The sequence below is a fragment of the Amblyomma mixtum genome, chromosome 1 (assembly GCF_055824585.1).
Source record: "Amblyomma mixtum isolate Tamu chromosome 1, ASM5582458v1, whole genome shotgun sequence".
Classification (NCBI taxonomy): Eukaryota; Metazoa; Arthropoda; class Arachnida; order Ixodida; family Ixodidae; genus Amblyomma; species Amblyomma mixtum.
Window position 1 is genome coordinate 44,591,076 of NC_143012.1, and position 14,745 is coordinate 44,605,820.

Consider the following 14,745-nt stretch of genomic DNA (forward strand, 5'->3'; position numbering starts at 1 on the left):
CTTCGACTCCACACCCTAACATCGTCTTCTACGCCGGAGTGGCTCCCGCTGCGAGGGGCGGCGATCATCCGACTCTAGTGCTCGTCCACTTCAAGCTTAATACGCCACGGTCTTCTCTCGACCGCTTCAGGGCTACAATGAGCATCAACGGCGACGCTTTCCAACTCATTCCTTTCACCATAGTGAACATCACGCCTCTGCTGACGCTGCCAGGCGGCAACGGCTTCGCCTTCTGGAGCGAGGTCATCCCATCGCACGTCACGGTCCACGTCGACGAAGTTGAGAAGATATCGGAAGACGAGTTGCTAATTTCGACCAACGAAAACTCCACTTCCGCGCATATTCGGGCGTACACGGAGGCGCTTCTCATATGGAACGGTGCCCAGACTGGAGACATCACCGCGAAGGACTGGCAGGTATGTTTTCGACCCTGAAATACAGGGAGCGCACATATTATGGCACGCAGGACCGTGGTACCTAAGCGGAATTCATTTCAAGGCATACATGAGAAAAACAGCTTAAAGAGGCAGTGCATTAGTCTTGCAAGCAGAGGCGTCGACCACTTAACAAGAGTTTCTCGCTCCGACGGTGCAAAAATTTCTTTGAATTCTGGGCTATCATCTCAAATACAATTCTGCACCGAGCTGTCTGCATACCTCTTTACGTTTTAAAGAGCAGGAATTAATTTGCGCAATGTGCGTACCCGACGTATTCATACTTTCTACAGTTACAGTTGTCCTAACACTTAAAGATAGAGCAGCGACTTGCACTATTTGTGGCCAGTAGTTGCGGCCATTTGTGGCCATTTATTGCTTTTAAGATGCTTAATAGATGCTGTTAGCGGACACTTAAGGTAAGGTCGCGGAAGGTATACGGAAGGGAAAACCTTTTCTCCTTAAACTAAACTCAGCACATAGGGGTAGCGTCGGTAAATTGAACCGACATGCTGGACTTGAGCTTCGATGACTCATAAAGAAAGACTCGGGCTACCACGAACTTTAGTGCTGTTACAAGCCGCATGCCTCCTCGTAACTGCGCGTTACTTTATTTGCATGCCTCAATAATGCCGTTATTCATGTTCGATGCCGACTGATGAATCACCTCCCCAGCCTCTTTAGGGGATTGTGATACCTTATTTAGTGTCATTCGTTACTCTGTTTTGTCGCTGCGTTCACAGTCGCTGGCCATATTACTATCACTATCGAACAAACGTTGTACGATCACGCAAAGTAAGACATAGTTTATGTGGCGTGAGCACGAGAATGGACACAAATACCTGAAAGACGAAGAACAACGCTGACGCTATCAAAAACTTTACTCACAGGAAAGGCAACATATATATGTGCGACGTTGCGTAATTTCTTGTGTTCTTCCTTAGATGTGTGTTCTTCCTTAGACTTCTGCGTCTATGCTCTGCGCAATAATTCCTGTTCTCTTGTTGTCAGATTCTTTCAAGGCATATCGGTGCAAGTTTGTCCATCATAATCTATCGCCACTGGCGGCTTAATCTATGACACCAGCTTGTCTGTAGTCTTTCCAATCACCGTGACCTACCTGACTTTAACTTTTCATTTAGAGGTCCCGATAATGCAGGGCATGGTTGCTAGATGGGTGCCCTTTGAGTAATGGCAGGTGTTCTCGGGCTCCGCCATTATCAAATCGGCCAGTTTGGCCGATGAAGTATCGCTCACAAGAGTAGGGTATGTTTTGCACGATGCCCTCTTCGTAGGCCCAGAATCGTGTTTTATCGACCAAGTGCCACGAACACTGCTTCGTTGCCTTGAGACCACATCGAGGAACCCGTATTAGGGGCCGAGCACAGGACTCGGACTCCGAAGCTATTTGTTCAAGTTATTCATGATGTTGTGGATGTACGGCAACACTACGCAAGGCCTCCTTTCGTTCATGTGTCTGGCGCCGTCTGGTGTGTTCTGTCACTTGTGCTGAGCTTTCAACTTTTGCAGCACGCTTTCGCTGATGGCAGCTGTATGGCGGTCGTGCAGCCTACACCTTTCAGTTTGCCTATCTGTTTGCTGTAGCTCACGGTTACCTTGTGCAAGCAGCTCTCTAGTGCCGACCACCGGAGGATCGTTTGACAGGGCCCGTCTCATTGCTTTGGAGTACCCAGAGTGATTGGGAAATCAACCTTTGCCTGACCCCTTTTTATAGTGCCAACACACGTGCCAGAAATTAAACTCGATTGAGAGGTCAAGGCACTTGATTGACCGTCTTTAAGGGGCGTCGAAGGTGAAAGGCATTTGGAGGCAATCCACCTCGAAGGCCATGAACATACCTTCTATGCAGTCGTTAGGCCTGTTGAACTCGGACTTCGTAAGGACCTGGAAGTCGATGCTTCTGCATATAAATACGTGGTCGTCGCTCAGGGCATCCTTTACCTTCCTTCCAAAGCTCGCCAGGTACAAGTCACACAGGTGTGCCACCCCTTTGAAGCCTATACAAACCTCGCACTTTTGCACATAGGCCCGCTCGCTCCGTGATGCCATTATCGATTCTAGGTTAGGCTGTTAGAGTTCAAGGGACGAATCAAAGGAAATGCTGGTGCTATTCTGTGATGACACAGGAGCCTGTACATGAATTGAAACACAGCCGGTGCTACCCACCAGCTCATATACAACGCATCTTGCAAGATAAGTCGACTTCGGCTTCTGAGAAATTAATTTTTGAGCTTCCCAAATGCAATCCCGTTATGTGACCCCTTGAAGTGGTAATGCGTACTACGGCACCAGAATCGTGTGGTTTATTACTGTAGGCGACATTTGGCGATATATGGCTTATAAAGAATGTGTAGAACTGTCTCAGTGCAGCTTAAACTATGTAAATAAACTCATGCAGAGTCAAGCGGTGACTCACTAATTGTATCTGCGCGTTTTCTCTCCCTCAACAAGTTTTGGGAACGCTGCCTGTCGAAAGTGTGGTAAGTGCGGTTTTTTTAATAAGTGTCAAGGATGGCTTCGTTTGGAAGATTCTTTATTACTATGATAGCAACTGGCTCATTCTTTGGTTAGACATTTATTCGTTATTCAGTACAGGACGCTCGTGGTTTCGCAGATGTTGTGAGGCAAGCCACCAAGAATCAAAGAACGAAACACATGCACAAAGAGGTTGTGATTCCCTAATATCCGTAGGCGCAAGAATACCTATGTTCATGATTCAGTTCAAGAATAGTGGAAACATTAAACCATTATTTAGTCCCATCAAACATTATAAGCTCGCAGGCTGTTTTACTGTGAGCTATTTTAGGAGGATGGGAGTAATTTCAATAGTCATTTTCTTGTTTTTGATCAATCATTCCGTACACAATGTCTTTACGTTCGCAGGTCACGTCATGCTGATGGCGGATTGCCTAGGACATTCATTATGACGTATAAGACCTTTGTTTTTACGTGTTTTACTTTCCATTATTTTCGCCATCTGTCATTTGTCGCGGCTTGCCGGCGATGTAGCTTATTGCGGACGACAGCACAGAAAGGCGCACAAGAGGAGATAATGAATCTCAACGCTAGCGACTATACCCCAGTCCCCTGGTATTGACGCAGGATAGTGGAGGAGATGATGTTCGAGACAATTGTGACACCCGAGAATCCATCAGTAGTGTCTTCCCAGCCTCCAAGCCGTTTTATGCGAAGCATACTAAAATAGCCCAACCCAGCTCCTCGAGCGCGGCGGTGTCGTTACCACTGACCTTTCGTGACCTCCATGTCATACCACGTGATGCGTGACGACACAGCAGATGAAAAACGGGGGCCCAACTCGCGCCGTCGCGCGAGGCGTCGTGACCAAGGATGACCACGTGGTGCGTGACGTCACAGCATATGAGAAACGGGGGCCCAGCTCGCGCCGTCGCGCGAGGCGTCGCGACCAAGGAGGATCACGTGATGCGTGACGTAACGACATAGGAGAAACGAGGCCCCAGCTCGCGCCGTCGCGCGAGGCGTCGCGACCAATGAGTTTCCTGCTTCTGCCGTTAGGTGCGCTGTAGTGAACACGTGATGCTGGAGCGGCGGAATACAAGGGGGTGCGCCCGCCTCTGCTAGGCGTACACGGGATAGAGATGGCTCCTGGAGACAGGGCTGCTCGTTGGAATGAGAAGCAAAAGTTGCGGCGTGCTACAGAGACTGATGAAGAGCTTGAAGAACGTCTAGCCAAGCGGCGTGCTCGATATGCAACTCGGCGACAATATGCTTCGCATCTGACTAGGCTTAACCTAAGCTAAGCCTCAGCCATTTTTTGGTTCAGCTCTCTTGCGAAAGCAGAATAACGGGTTTCCAGCTGTAGTGCATTATTCCCGTCACTTGTCGCATATGCGACTGCACATAGACTGCACTTAGACTGGACTTAGACTGCACTTAGACTGCACTTAGACTGCACTTAGACTGCACTTAGACTGCACATAGACCGCACCTAGACCGCACTTAGACCGCACATAGACCGCACATATACCGCACATAGACCGCAAATAGACCGAACATAGATCGCACATTGACTGCACATTGACTGCACATTGACTGCACATTTACTGCACATTTACTGCACATTGACTGCACATTGACTGCAAATAGACTGCACATAGACTGCAAATAGACTGCACATAGACTCAACATAGACTGCACATAGACTGCACATTGACTGCACCAAGAATACTTACAGAATAACTAGATAATACTTAAACAATACTTAGAGAATACTTACACAACTTTGAGCCTATGTGCTTGCTGTTGGTTATGCATTCAAGTGGTCGTATCGTTGTCTTTCCTTCCCTGGATGCAGGTGTCTTTACTGTGTCCGTTGAAAAAAAGCAAGATGAAGGTACCTAGCCGAGGAGTGCGCTGCCGTCACGTGCAGTGCTTCGACGCCTACGCCTACTTGAGCGTCAACGAGTGTACTCTGTGTCCTCGCTGGCACTGCCCCGTCTGCAGTGATCTGGTCCTCGTCCAAGACATCCGAGTGGACCTCTTTACGTTGGACATCCTCAACAAGGCGGACAGTCAGTGTGACGCCGTGGTGCTAGAAGGCGGTGGAAACTGGCGGCCAGTGACGTCGGAGGAAGACCAAGGTGTCGTTGTTTTCGGTGAAAATGCGGTGAATGCTGCAGAGGTTGCAGACTTGACAGCCGATTCAGATGACGACTAACGACAGTGCTTAACTGGTGCACTTCTCTGACCTAAATGTCCAGTGCATCCACTGGCGATAAGAGATGTGAGTTCCCGATTTCCTAAGGAGCGATGAGCCGCCATTAGGCCTTAGGTTGTTATCTATTGTATCGTCTTAGCTCTCTAATCGCCCTGTGTCCAAAAATGCAACGCCTTACGAGAACGAACCTTTTGTAATAGTCGTCTTACCGTGGCGGACGGACTGGTCAGACAGCTGTGTTTGCCTTGCATGTCATTCTTTAACCAAAGAACCGGCGATGAATTTCGTGCGAAGTTTTTATTCATTTTGGACATATGCAATGTATGTGCTGTTTAGATATTAATACGAATGTCAATTTTAATTTTGACGGGTGGAGGGGGGGGGTGGACTTTTACGTTTACGATTTTTATCTGGGTTGTCACATGCGCCATTGCAAAGTTAACGGCAACTCCATGTCGTTCCGCTGACCCGAAATCTCGGAGCGTAGGCTTTTCATGTTTGGCCTCCGTTGTACACAGACAGGCGTGGCTACTGACACGGCTTTTCGCTTACACACTGCCTCAAAACTTTGTACTCCTTGTTTGTTCTCGCTCGAAGCCACCGGTACTCGGCTTTTATTTTTGTTTATGAAACGAGATGTGGCCAGACTCATCTTCAATGATCGCAGCCAGTCGAGACTGCTCCCACATTATTGTACTTCCTTTGCCGCCTCATGTCCACGATTGCTTGCCTGTTTTAAATTGAGAGCGGCAGCCATTCTTGTAAACCACCACTGAGCACGCTTCCCGCTAGCACCGACACCGCGTCATTTACTTCTTTGTGAGCGACAGTGATCCCAATAAACTGCTACTTTTGGAAGCCCTCTTAATGCCTCCTTGGCTGGAGGACTGCCGTCATGACATTTGTGATAATACGCACTGTTCTGCAACAAATGAATGATACACTCATGCGATAAATCTGAGTGATTGCAATGTGATAAACGTCATAGTCGAGAGCTCTGCAAGAGTCTGTTAGACAACAGTCCATGAGAGACTAGCCTGCTGGAGGGGGGGGGGGGGGGGGGGTGGAGAGGTAGAGCTATTTTTTTACTGGGTACTTTCGTGTACAGGTAAAAACAGTATTAGAGGGAACACGGGGCCGTGTTGCCTCCGTGTTTCGTGAAGCACTTCCGCCGATGGCCGGCAAGATTGGGAGGCACCAGGTGCATCAATACCGTGAGGCGCCCCTCAAGCACACTATGCGCAACGTGGTGTCGGGGCAAGCGTCCAGCGCTAGGAGGCGATAAGGTTAATAGACGGCTTGATCAGAGCGTTTTTACGGCCCGCGGGGCGGAGCCGGCGAGCGGATGCACCAGCGGGGAGGCGCGCGAGAAAAGTTTTAGCCGGGCGGTTCCCCCGTGTTCTCTAGCGAAGTAGAGTCGGTTGCTCTGCAGCTCCTATCGGTCACGATTCGAGTTAGAGTGAAAAGAATATCAATTAAGCCTGTTAATAACGCGCTGGCACTGTTTAGCAACGGTAGATTTTGATTTATTATTAGGTAAGTAGCCGCCGCGGTGGCTCAGTGGTTATGGTGCTCGGCTGCTGACCTTAAAGACGCGGGTTCGATCCCGGCCGCGGCGGTTGAATTTCTTTTGAGGAGAAATTCTAGAGGCCCGTGTACTGTGCGATGTTAGTGCACGTTAAAGAACCCCAGGTGGTCGAAAGTCCGGAGCCGTCCATTACATTGTCTGCCATAGCCTTAGTCGCTTTGGGACGTTAAACCCCATAAACCAAACCATCATTTGGTAAGTGTTGCGTATTAGATGTTCAAAAGAGGCTGCCATCTTTATTACCCATACACGCCCACGCCCTCTTACGCACGCTGCCTATCGCTCCGCTGGAGAGGGCTTCCCAGCGGTCGTAAGCTTCGCTCAGTAAAAACGCTGGCCGGCCCAGCGACGTGCGCATGCGCAGTGGCATCTGCGCTTGTCCGCACCTCTCCGTTGGCCGTAAACACGCTCAGCCACGCGCTCGAGCGATCGTGTTAAGCATGCGAGCGTCGATACTTGTGTAGCTGAACGCCGACTAGTCACGAAAGGCACGCGAGGTCAACGCCTGGATTAGCGACGGAAGCGGCGTCAGTTATCCACCCCGCACCTGGCCAGCACACCTCTGCAGTGCGCCCTGGGGTCAGCTGAGTCGAGTCTGACAGCAGCGTCCGTCTCCCTGGAAGAAGTGTTCAGCGAGCGTCTCCGCTACACCGCGTGGACTTGCACGTAGCCTACACCCTGCACGTGGGAACGCATGAAATGCGCGGTAACGCAGCTCGAGGACATTCCAGCGTCTGCGCGGCGTAGATGGAATCTTTCTCCCTCTCCCAACAAGTGACGGGGGCGTGTTCCCAAATGAGAGAGTGTGTGATTGGTGCCACAGTGAACTTTCAGGACACTCCTTCGTCGGCAGGCCCGGCCCCATCTAGGGAACCTAGGGAAAGGAAATGGTCTAGAAACTCGGCAGCGAGTACGGCCGAGTAGCGTCTCACCATCGGGTGTCTCACCATCGAGCCTCTCGTCTTCAAGCTCCTTGTCGAAACTCTTTGTTTTGTACAAAATGTGATTTGAATGTATAAAGTTTTTCTCGTCTTTCCCGCATCCTCGTCTCGGACCTCCCTCATTCCCTCTCCGGCCCGACCATGCTACCTGATCCGCAACACCCATTTCGTTTTATTTTATGCGAAGCATATTACTAGAGGTACCCTAAAGCCCTTCGCCGTGGTTACACGCCGTGCACACCACGTGGTACAGTGACGTCACACTACGTGACACATGACGTCACAACAGAGGAACACTACAGCCCTTCGCAGTGGTTACACGCCGTGCACACCACGTGGTAAGTGACGTCACACCACGTGACATACCACGTGACACATGACGTCACGACAGAGGTCCACCTCGCGCCGTCGCTGTGGTTGCACGCCGTGCAGACCACGGACGCCCATTGAAAGGACGCGCCAGTTCAACTCCTTTTTGTAAAATATTACCGTTAGGAGTACACTGCAAAAAGTGAATGATGCACCGGCGAGATTCGAACTCACGATCTCCTGTTTACTAGACAGGCGCTTTAACCAACTTGGCCACGGCGCCGACGGTTCTACACCGGAGGTACACTACAGCCCTTCGCCGTGGTTATAATGAACTAGAATACTATCTAGTTCACTATAGCCGTGGTTACACGCCGTGCACACCACGTGGTACAGTGACGTCACACCACGTGACATACCACGTGACACATGACGTCACGACAGATCGCCGTCACGCGCTGGGAGAGGGAGAACGATGCCATCGCACAGACACCGGAATGTCCTCTAGCGGCATTCCCGCGCATTTCGAACGCGCGTTCACACTCGGTGTAGGTGAAACGCTCGCTCCACCGGGCAGGCGGACGCGGCTTCCGTGACAATCCAGGCGCTCACCCAACGCGCGTCTCGGGGTTAGTCGGCGTTCCGCTGTAGCCATGCCGTTGTCTTCCCCCACGATGAAGGCTTCTAGTGGTTGTATTAAAATGACCAAGTATTCAACCAAGGAAAGCCATGTATTACCAAGCCTAGCCATCAATATGCTTCGCATCTGACCAGGGTTAACCAAGTTAAGCCTCAGCCATTTTTTTGTTTTTAAAGGACTCCGTAAAACAATGAATTGCTTTAGTCTACTTTATTCATTTAGTTTTTCGCCGCTGTAGTGGCTCAGTTATGCCGCTCGGCTGCTGGCCCGAAAGACGCGGGTTCGATACCGGCTGTGGCGGTCCAGTTTCGATGGAGGCGAAATGATAGAGGCCCGTGTACTGTGCGATGTCAGTGCACGTCAAAGAACTCCAGGTGGTCGAAATTTCCAGAGCCCTTCACTATGGCGTCCTTCGTAGCCTGAGTCAATTTGGGACGCTAAACCTCCGTAAACCATGAGCAAAAAACCATTTAGGGCTTCCGAGAAATTATTAAAGTGCTCCTATGCGGCATTTTCATCCAGGTCGTAGTCTGATAAAAAAAAGATATGTGAAGACGGCGCGCTCATAGTAAAAGTCCGTAACTGATTTTTGATTGTCTCATGCAGCGTCAGTTAAGTAGGGATCAATGCTCTCAGAGTACTCAGAGGAGAAACTGGAGCCATTACTCCTCATTTGGGTTGCACACGTTACGCAGTAGTGGTTTGCAAGGCTTGTGGCACAAGTTCCTGATTCTTTCGTAGTTCTGGTGAAAGTTTCAGGTTTGAACAGCCCGATCTCAGTTTCTGAAGGTTTCCTCCTCCGTACCACCTGCCTTGGCAGAGTTCATCAGCTTGATTTGCTTTCTTCGGGGAGGTGAGCTCAGTCTTTAAATCAGCTTAGTGCACCCTATTGCAGAAATAATTTTCCGCGCAATTGGGCATACTGGTGTTGACTTTAATCCTCTTTTCTTAAACCTTTTAGCAGCTGTTAATGGGTTTCTGGTAAATTAACGTCACGCAGAGCCTAGGCTGTTTTTCGGTAACAAATGTCTACGTGGGCTTGATCTTTTCTTGTTGCTTGAGTCTCCTTGGCCACTCGGAATCCAATTGCAATGACTGAGTGATTTGTAGATTTATAATCTAGAACAATCGCTTGTGCACGCTTACCGCGGCTGCGATGACGAACTTCGTAACATGAATTATATGCCATCTCGCTAAGGTACCTAGTTGCCTACTTTGAACTCTCTCTCTTATGCGCCTCTCGTAATCGTTGAGAGCTGCGTGCTGCTGTGAGGTCTTTAGAGATCTATTGATTATGGGTCGATTTTTGATACGTCCTAATGTGCGATAGACTGTCTGTGCATTGTGGCGTCTTCCGATTATATTTAGTTCTGCACAAACTGCTGCTGCTTCCTTTTGTAGCCCTACAACGCCGCATTTGGCATTGAAAAATTCCCACAAGTTATCTGTGTTTGTGGAAAATGAGTAGTTTTAATATTAGTACCATTATAATCAAGAAGTCTTGGCCAGTTATAGCCGGTTCTATAATGAAGTATCAGTTGAAAAACAACGTCTGTCGGCCCCTCAGAGCCAGAAATTTTGCTTTGCGAACGCCTAAAATAGGCGATGAAGGGTCGTGCAGCGCTCATAGCCGCTCATAAGGTCGCATACGAAGCAATCATTCTTAAAGGAGTTTTCGTAACTTACTGTAAAAAATGAAACGGTGGATTCAATTTTTTTCAAGATTAGTCCCTTTCGTGCTAAGCGAGGTTTTTTTGAAAACCAGTGGAATGCTTATTATTTGAGAATTGCGAACGCGTGTAATCATAGTGTTAACCAGAACATTACGCCGTTTATTGTTTGTGGGCTTGAAACACTATGCACTGCGGAAGAGCAGGGACAAGAATTTTCACCTTAGTCATGGTGAGTACAATGATTCACCTACTCGGAACATGTTCCGTGGAATACAGTACCGGCAATGCATTCCAATACTGTACTCGGTATCCACTCGGAGCTCTGCTGTGAAAATATTGGGCAGCCGTAAGTTCAACGAAAAGTCGCCTTGCGACGAAGGAACATGGCTGTAAGACTAAAACTCACCAAAAAGGAAGAAGAATGATTTAAAACCGAATGAGTTTTGGGACTCGCATTGGTCTTTTTTTTCAGATATGAAACAAAAGGAATCGGTCGTCCGTATTTATACGTGTGATGGGCTTCAGTTTAGCTGCGAGGACTCCTCCATGCGTTCGAACAGCCAAAATTTTTAGCGATGTTACGCTCATGCCTCATCTGCATATGCCCGCTTGGAGCCAAGCGACTCAGTAGTATTAAATAAATAAACAATAAATAAACTCCACTACCAGCTCCAAGTTCCTACTTAGACCGAAACTCCTAACAAAGATATATAAACTAGCGCAGCATATCACCTTCCTAAGGCATATACAATCCGTCCTAAGGCGCTCTCCACCGCCGCCATGATTATTGTGCTCCATCGAGTGCTTTAGCTAAGACACCTTATTTTTGACAATAACTCAATATTATACACAAATTCTCAAGGGCCCGCTAGGGGCTCAAGGTGCCCGAAATGGTCAAGTACACTGAATCGCTATTCTCCAGACCAAACAGCCAACTAACTGCGTATTTGTTATTATTAAGGAGCTACTCGATGATATCAAGAGAGCAGGAGTTGAAGTCGCATTAATATTGTTACAGGTTCTATTCAGAAATGCTATTTACAATGCTCGTCGACCCGAGCCTGGTGCGCCAGCGGCAGGATACTGGACTTAATTTTTTGCTGCGTGCGCACTTCTTCGTTGTTCCTCAGGGTCCACGCGTAGCGGGTGACACTTCCTCGTTTGCAGACGAAGCCCTCTGGGCCAGTCAATCAATCTGGGTCCCGAGAGTGAAAGTCTTTAGCAGTGCGGCATGCACGACTTGTGTTTTCCTTGAGCAGAGTCCAGGTGTAGATTGGGGAGAGGCCACATAGTTCAGCTTACATAGTTCAGGTACGTGCAACGTGACTCTGCCCCAGCCGCCAAGACCAGAGCCGAACTCGTGGCATAAGGCTGCGCGCCATCGGTGTTGTGCCTGTTTTAGTAATAGTCAAAGTAAACTTCATGCTAATCATTCGAAAACTTCGTATTCGATTCTTTTCGGACAACTTTCAATCTGGTCTATTTTATTCACTATTGAAAACTTGAAATATTTGCACACGTTTAAAGACCAAACATTCCAAGATTTGTTCGTAGATCAATAAACCTGCTCAGCAGGTTTCGGTCGCTATCTCCAGGTGATTGCCAGCACCTATGTTAACCATCGTGATTAAGAAAAGAGGGAGAGAGAAAAATTGCAGTGGCTTAGCTCAGCTATGCGAGGATATACGTAGCGAGAAGTAGGGTATATTCCTGGTTACGTCTAGTCGTTCTGCTTATCGTCATGGCTACATGTTAGACATTAAAGACGAGACGCCGCACAGCATTGGCGTTGCTCTCCTTGGCCGCCATGACAGTGTTTTTTTTCCACTGCCGCACCACCATCAGTTATACACCGTGGCCCTCCTACTCCCCTTGGCGCGCACGCTCAGTAGAGCACGACGTGGCAGCTGCGTGTCGCGCATGCGCAGTTTCTCTCTCGGTCGGAGGCGACCGGCGTCAGTTATGCACCGCCCTCCTATTCCTCTGCTTGCCGCGCTTGCTCAGTTGATCACGGCGCGCTAGATGGGTGTCGCGCATGCGCAGTCTGTCTCTCTGTTGGAGGCGAGCGGCGTCGGCGCACCACCTGCGCGGCTGTGACGTCACTCGGTTCTTCGCGCGTGCACACAAGTGGCGCCGAAGGCCCACAGCATAAAGGCGAGACTAACGGGTAATGCTGCTCTGACTACAAAAAGAAACGAGCAAAATGAAACACAAAGGAAGAAGTTAAGTATGAAATAATGATGGAAATAAACAAAGAGAGAAGGAAAGAGAGGGGGCTGTATGCAGCTCTAAGATCGCGTCTGCCTACGGCTCCTTCCTTGCCTGTGCTTCGTGCGCATGCGGGAAATATTGTTAGGTTTAAAGATAAGCACGTTAGCGGGACGGGGAACTGGATGCTCGAGCGTTACTACTAAATAAACTGGAAGGTTGCCACATCGCAAACACCACTATACCAGGACACAAGAAAAGCTATCTAGAACCAAAGTGCTCTGTTTGCAAGCGATCGCCTCATTTCGCTATCACATGCTAGAGTACAGGAGGCCAACCATCCCTATCTTAAGGGCGGCATCGAGTCGCGGGCAAATTACAGAGCTGTCTGCATCTGTTGTCGCGCAGGCCTCTAGTCGACGTTTGTTCATGGTAGTAAATTGAATCACCCAATCCGTGTACGGAATGCGGAAAATTTTTACCTAAGAAACAAGTCGGTCGTCGAATTTGCAGCGCGCACAGGCTGCTGTCATGACAAAAAACGGCATAGAGGATATCGCTGCGCGCTATGCACCCTGGCCAACCCCCGCTGTGGGTATGTGCCATTAAACTTGATGACGTCCTCATCATCATCTTCAAATATCGCTCACAGAACATAAGATCAGCCACGTGCGGCACCGGCAAGCTTCCTGTTATCGCCCGTGTGGTTTTGATTATTCGGAAGTACGCTCGCCGCACCAGGAGGCGTTCTTCCCGTCACTCGCAAAAAGTGGAAAAACAGAAAATGATAAGATTCCGTGCAAATGACAACAGAAGTGCAACCAAAAGAACGAGTCAATGTCACCACCTATTTCCGGAGATAGTTACGAGCCTATCTTCAATACAGCGTTTCCGTACGGCCACGACGCATTACATTCGAGGCACTGGTCCGGTACAATGCTTCCTGTGGAGCCCTTCTACCGCTCCGTCAACCATGTCTCGCTTAATGCAGTCCCTTCGATTCGACTACCAAATCTCGCCTTCTACGCCGGACTGGCTCCTGCTGCTAGGGGCGGCGATCATCCGACTCTAGTGCTCGTCCACTTCAAGCTAAATACGCCACGGTATTTTCTCGACAGATTCGCTGTTACCATGTGCATCAACGGTCGCGGTTTCCTAGGCCTTCCTTTCACCATAGTGAACATCACGCCTCTGCTGACGCTGCCAGCCGGGAACAGCGTCGCCTTCTGGAGCGAGGTTATCCCGATGCACGTCACGGTCCACGTCCACGAAGTTGAGAAGATCTCTGAAGACGAGTTGCTAGTTTCGAGCGACGAACATTCCACTTACACGCATACCCAGGCGTACACGAAGGCCCTTCTCTTATGCAACGCTGCCCAGGCTGAAGGCTTCACAGCGAAGGTCTCGCAGGTATGTTTACGACCGTTCAATGCGTGGAGTGCGCACTTTATGGCGCGCAGGAACGCGGTACGTAAGCGGAATTCTTTTCAAGGCATAAGCAAGCAAAACAGCTTAAAAAGACAGTGCATTAGTGCTGCGAGCAGAGGCGTCGAGCACTTAACTCCAGTTTCTCGCTGCGAGGCTGCAAAAATTTCTTTGAAATCAGAAGCATCGTCTCACATGAAATTCTGCACCCAACTGTACGCATACCTCTTTACGTTTTAAGCAGTAGGAATTATTCTGCGTTATGTGTGTACACGACGTAATCATACTTTTTCCAGTTAGTCTTGTCCTAATTCTTAAAATATAGCAGCGAATTGCAATATTTGTGGCCACCAGTTGCTACGTTTAGTGCCCTTAAGATGCCTAATATCTGCTCTTCCAGTGCATGGGTGCTCAGGGCGGACACTAAGGGTAAGGTGGAGGAAGGTATACGGACGGGAAATCCTTTTCGCTTTAAACTAAACCGAGCACATAGGGGTAGCATCGCTGACTTTTCGGCAGTAGTACACATAATTTAACCCGTAAGGCTGCAGTTCCTGGGAAAGATAAACGATTAGAATGAGGTGGGAAATTAATACGCGAAGCTACAGCGGCAGCCACACACGCAGGTGGTTTGAATGTCATAAAAAACTGACATGGAAGTTTTAATAGTTTGGCTTTTTGTGCTGGTATCATCGGAATGATTGAAAAATTGGATAGACATACTGGACTTGAGCTTCGATGACTCATAAAAAAAAGGCTCTGGCTCACAAGAACTTTAGTGCTTTTTCAAGTTGCATGCTTCTTCGCAAC

General features: G+C 48.9%; 1 non-coding gene across 1 annotated transcript; it reads right to left on the minus strand.

The window, feature by feature from the left end:
- Positions 1 to 8,196: 8,196 nt before the first annotated feature.
- Positions 8,197 to 8,272, minus strand: TRNAT-AGU (transfer RNA threonine (anticodon AGU)). The gene has a single exon. It is a non-coding gene; the product is annotated as a tRNA-Thr (tRNA).
- Positions 8,273 to 14,745: the final 6,473 nt, after the last annotated feature.